A 6616-nucleotide genomic window follows, 5' to 3' on the forward strand; every position below is an offset into this window, starting at 1 on the left:
TATTTTTTCTTCGACTACCAAATAACTTTATTACTAAAAAATTAGCAAAAAGACAGAACCAGCAAAGTCAGTTGCTAGCTTTACAAACCCAATTTATCACAAAAAATAGTATATGATAGATACAACAAAATATATAGAATAAAACATATTGTTGACTGTTACAAAAAAAAAATTTGTTGACTTAATGTTTCCCTCCCACGCCATCAGCAACTGAATCAATGTTTTGAAGGATCAAGAACTTGACCCATGAACAAAATCACTCCACTCTTGTCTTCTCTCACCGTAAATAGAAATGGATGGTCAGCTATGAAATCTGGATTTTTCCTCAAACATAAGAACCTTATGTCGCCAACAGAAACGGCTGCAGCTTCAGTTCCCTCTTCATCCACCTCAATGCAAGCTTTATGAAGAATGTTCGAGACGTACAACTTCTCACCGATGGTAGGTAGATCGTAAAAAGTCATTATTTATCACCTCAGCACGATTACACTAGGTAGATCGTTTTTAATATATATAATGAAAATGACTTTCATTTAAAGTAATACATTAGACTATTAACAATGGTAAAGCATATTCAACACCCTAATTTTATTTTGACAATTCCACATCAGCATTTTCTTTTACCCCTATTATTTCATTTCTTATAAAAATAGATTTTTGATATGGTTAAATTAAATAAAATAAGATTCTATTTGTAGAGTTTTAAAAATGATAATTTCTTATATAAAATTAACAAAACAAAAATAATAATCTACTATCAAATATTTGTTTTAAAATAGTTGAGGTGGAAAAAATGTAAAGAAATTTGTAACCAATAGAAAATAATATATATGTGCCACATGTCACTTTCTTATCTTATTTCTATGGATTCAACTAGTTGAATTTTCTTAACACGAATGAATCTACGTATGATTATCTTTTTATTCAACTTTCCTTTGCACTATATTCAACCATTGAATTTTTTTTTTTCTAACTGACCATTGTAAATGGTCTTAGAAATGAAGATTGTTGGCTGGTGGGGGTAGAAAGTCAACAAGATGGCAAATTCAAACCTATTTAATAAGTTTCAAACAATTTCATAGATGATTTCGGTCTGCCATTTTATCCGGACCCAAAAACCCAAACCGAATATCTAATCCGAAACCGAACCGGAAATTTACAAGTATTTATTGGGTCCAAAATTCTTCTACCCTAAAAAATTGGAACCGAAAAAACTGACCCTAGTAGATTCGGACCCAAAAAATTGATCAGAGTAAAACCGACCCAATAAGAACCGATCATATCCGACTTGACAAGATGACAAACTATAATTTTTGATATTCTATTTTTGATATTGTATTTTATGATTTAGTTGAAATATATTTTTGTTAACAATCTTTGTTATTATTTTTGTAACATTTTCAAGTAATATGAAGTTTTAAATATAAAATTTAGAGTTTAGAAATGTTTTATTTTAATTATTAATATATTATTTTAAATTATTTTGTAAAATTATAGATATATTATTAATATATTATTCTACTAAATTTGATGGGGTTTGGATATTTCATATTTTTAAGATCCTAAATACCCGAACCCGATCGGACCCGATATGAACCCGAAAATTACGGATATTTTATAGGTATTTTAATTATAGGCCTGTACCGATCCGGATCCGAGAAAAACCCATCCAAACCCGAACCAAAAATTTACAAGTACCTACTAGATCTAAATGTATAGGATCCGTAGGACACGCACCCAAAAGAACTGGTCCGGGTTTATGGGAAGTCCCGAACACCATGTGCTTAGATGGGTTTCTTGTACGTTAAGTAATAAGCAAGAGACTCAGGCACCTGATATGATTCAAGAAGATCTTTTGAGAACTCTACACAGTATTTTCTAAACGAAAACAAAAATACAAAAATAAGCATGATAAAAGATTTATATATATGGACACACAAATCAAATCTCTTTTAAAAAAACACACACACACACAAGTCACACAATCTTTTATTTTGCGTAAATCAAGGTTTGCCAGACTAGGAAAATACTTGTCTAATTTCCTGGGAAAACAATCCTACAAACGTTGACTTGGTTTCAGAATTAAATATTTTTGGCCTTAAATGAGATGTATGTTCTTGTTATCTGATTTGAATAATTATTGTGTATATATATATATCTTTATAATATTATTTAAGAAATCAGTTTTTTATGTGTCGGTCTCGCGTTGATTTTAGAATGTTTAATTACAATGATAACCTTAATGAATTAAATTTATCATTAATTTATTATTATTATTATTTACTTTTTTTTGGGTTAATATTTGTTTCCAAATCACCTTATTATACAAAAGGCAATATCTTTAAAAATATGTATATAGAAATTTTATATTTACAACATGTATGTAATAAAAACGAGAATTCGGCAAAAAAAAGCCTCAACTTTGCACGAATTGCCAAAAGAAACATAAACTTTTGGGCTGACCAAAAAAACACCAAACTTTCATTGACTTTAGAATTAATTAACAATGTTTTCGCTGATTTGCCAATTTAGCACGCCGTCAACAAATTTAACAGAAATATTTGATGTCATTTATTGTTGGCGTTAAGTGAAACGACGTCATTTTCAAATGATGTAAAACGACATATTAAATATAAAAAATTCTCTAAAAACTTAATAAGATCTTTAAAATTCCAAAAAAATTAAAAAAATAAAGAAGATTTTTATAAAATTAATTTAGAAATTAAAATTAAAAATAAAATTTTATTTTTCTTTCTAGAAATAGAAAATTTTGGAAGAGTTTTTATTTTTAAAAAAGAAAAATAAAATTTTATTTTTAATTTTAATTTCTAAATTAATTTTATAAAAATCTTCTTTATTTTTTTAATTTTTTTGGAATTTTAAAGATCTTATTAAGTTTTTAGAGAATTTTTTATATTTAATATGTACAAAATAAAAGTAAACATGTTAGTAAATACATTGAAAGTGCCAGTAGCCCAGTGGTAAAATACCTTGTCATTTGACCAACCAACCTGGGTTCGAATCCAGGGGTCTACATATTTTTAATTTCAAATCATGTAAAACGACGTTGTTTTACATCATTTGAAAATGACGTCGTTTCACTTAACGCCAACAATAAACGACGTCAAATATTTCTGTTAAATTTGTTGACGGCGTGCTAAATTGGCAAGTCAGCGAAAAAATTGTTAATTAATTCTAAAGTCAATGAAAGTTTGGTGTTTTTTTGGTCAGCCAAAAAGTTTATGTTTATTTTTGCAATTCGTGCAAAGTTGAGGTTTTTTTTGGCCGAATTCTCTAATAAAAACGAATTTCCTTTTATATAACTCAACAAGGAATTTAATAGAAAAAGTTAGTATCTTTAAAAGCGAAATTCCTTTTATATAACTCAAAACAAATTTTCTATATCAAATTTTATTATTTAAACCATGTAAATAATACAAATGATTTTAAAGAAACAAAACGGAATATAATATATAAAGATAATATTTTTGTATAAAACTTAAATCTAAACCCTATAATTTAAGAAAAAAAAATTATTTTATATTATGTATTAAAATGTGTTATCCAAAAGGAAATATATTTAATATAAAGTTAATATCAATTTCTCTTATATGTATAACATGTTCTTTAATGAAAAACAAAACAAATCATAAATCATGTTGGTTAAACCAGTTTTCTTATGACATTAAAATATCTAATATCTCATTAATAAAATAAATATATCAAATTAAACAGAAATATATTTTCAAGATATTTAAAATTTTATATGTATGTTCATATCTATATATAAATATATTTAATTTTATAGTAAATATAAAAGTTTTATATACATATTTTTAAAGATATTAACTTTTGTATAGTAAGGTTATGGGAAATTGCCACAAATACCACAATCATAGTACCAATTTTCATGTTTACACTATTCATTTTTACCCTTACTTTTAATGAAGGGTAAAAGACACTTACACCCCTTGAGTTAACTAATCTAGACTTAGGGTTTAGAGTTGAGGGGTGAGATAGGTTTTTGGAATATAAAATTTAGGATTCTAATAAATATATAAATAAATACTTAAAAAGTATAATTTTTTTTAAAAAAATAGTTTTAAACATAATTTTCGATTTTCAAAAAGAAATTTTGAAAAAAAATTCAAAACAAATTACGAAAAAAATAATTCAAAAAAAAAATTTATAAAAAAGTCAGAATTTGAAAAAGTATAATTCGAAAACATAAAATTATTATTTTTAATTTAGTTTTAAAATTTTTTTATTAATTTAAATAATGATTTGTTATATATATATAACAAGGGTATACGAGTCTTTTGCCACTTAATGAAGAATGTATTTTTGAAAATATCCCTTTAGTGGTGGTAAAGATAAATAGTGGTACCATAAAAGTGGTAAAAATAAAATTTCTCCTAAGGTGATTTGGAAACAAATATTAACAATTTATTTTTTTAACAAAAGTGAATAATAATAAATTTAATTCATTAAGGTTATCATTGTAGTTAACCTTTCTAAAATCAATGCGAGACCGACACATAGAAAACTGACTTCTCAAATAATAATATAAAATTAATATCAATTTCTCTTGTATGTATAACATGTTGTTTTTGTTAAATCAGTTTTCTTATGACATTAAAATATCTAATATCTCATTACTAAAATAAATATGTCAAATTAGACAGAAATATATTTTTAAGCTATTTAAACTTATATACGTATGTTCATATCTATATATAAATAAACAACTGATTCTCCTAAGTTTGAATCATAAACACAAATATTTCAATATCTAAATTCTACCTTATTCATAAAAAATTATGTCTCTGTAAAAAACCACATTCATCGTCTTTTTTTTTATAGAAATCTATTCAACATGAATAGATGAAAGATCAAAATGAATGTCATAAGGTAACTATATAATAGAAGAAGATTTCAAATAACTTAGTTAGCTACACATTTTATCAAGTCAATAGTTATAACATATAACTAGATCTTGATCCGTGTGTCCGCACGTGTGTTTGCTTTAATTTGTAAGAACATTATAAATTCATAACTAATTGGTAATTGTTAGATTTTAAAAATTATGGTCCCGTTATATATTATTGTTTGACTATTATTGTATTTGTAATACGAATAAAACTAATACGAATAGTATAGCTATTTGTACTATTGTATATCTAATTCTATTTCGCTGGTCGATAAAAAAAATTAGAAAGAAGGTTACTCAATCTATTAGTTCCTTTGAAAATAATTTTATAATGGTTATTGAAAAATACATTAGTAAAAATCAATTTTTGAATACATGTATATTTTTGAACCAATTTTTGTTTTGAATTTTGTTTAATGATTAATTTAGACAAAATATGTTTTTAGTTAATTAGATTGGACCAGTTGCATAAAAAAGTAATTAGATTGGACCAGTTGCACAAAAAAAGTAATTAGATTGAGTCATTTTCGTATATTTTAAATTTGGTCCAAACAAATAATTATAAAAATATAATGGACTTCAATTTTTTTTAATAACATAAGCCATTTTTTTACTATAATACTAACCATATTTTTAAACAACGTTATATTTTTCTTTAATTATGTTATTCTTGTTTCCAAACATTCTCAAATGTAATTCCACTTTAATAAGATAGAATATATAATATTGCAAAAATATGTTGTTATTTATTTTTTCATGTCACTATTAAATATCATATATGTGTCATCATATAATTAATCGTGTTTTTTATGTACCATCGTATAAGTAATCATATAATTAATAGTATTTTATACGTACCATCGTATAAATAATCATATATATATTATGAAGAATCCACTGATACATGATATCTTGTAAGATGGTTATCAAAAAACCTTGGTTCGGAGCCTATTTTCTCAAGCAGAGCTGGCAGTCCATTTTTATCATTAGGGAGATAAATATACATGGAGAATTCACGTTCATCCTCTACATAAGGGATGCATAAAACTTGAAAACCATCGTAGCCTTTTAGGTACTGGCTCTTCTCATTTGTCATGAATGGGACTTTCACAGAGGTGCCATCAAGAAGGTGAAAATCGTTATCTTCTGTCAACTTTGGATCAAATTTTACGCCTCAAGCTCCTTTGAAGGTACACTGCATTTGCAAGTAAGAGTTTGCTATCACGGATAGCTTCGATGGAATCGCGTCAGAGAATCTGCTTGATGAGTCCATTGGTGTGGAATTCAGCCCATGTGTTCAGTTCATCAATCACTTCAGCAGGCTGCAAAAAAGGCCATAAAAATTTGACAATCCCCACAAATTCAATGTTAAAACAAAGAAAAATTGCAATGTTATCGTTAGGAATCTCACATATAAATTAAAGAGAAAATTACTCAAAATAACTCTAATTATATATCTAATTACTAGAATAACTCTTATATTTTTGTATTTACTAGAATAACGTATAAGGGAACAAAAATACCAAAATACCCATTTTATTAATATGAATAAATCTTTAATTGTGTAAAACAAAAAAATTAGAAAATCCCCACTTCTCTTTCATTCTAGCAAAAAACGTCTACAGAAAAAAAAAAAAAAAAAAAAAAAAAAAAAAAAAAAAAAAAAAAAAAAAAAAAAAAAAAAAA

General features: G+C 25.6%; 1 pseudogene; it reads right to left on the reverse strand.

Moving 5' to 3' along the window:
* Positions 1 to 215: 215 nt before the first annotated feature.
* LOC106309840 overlaps positions 216 to 6616 on the reverse strand; it is a 13476-nt pseudogene continuing 7075 nt past the window's right edge.

The sequence above is a fragment of the Brassica oleracea genome, chromosome C8 (genome assembly GCF_000695525.1).
Source record: "Brassica oleracea var. oleracea cultivar TO1000 chromosome C8, BOL, whole genome shotgun sequence".
NCBI lineage: Eukaryota > Viridiplantae > Streptophyta > Magnoliopsida > Brassicales > Brassicaceae > Brassica > Brassica oleracea.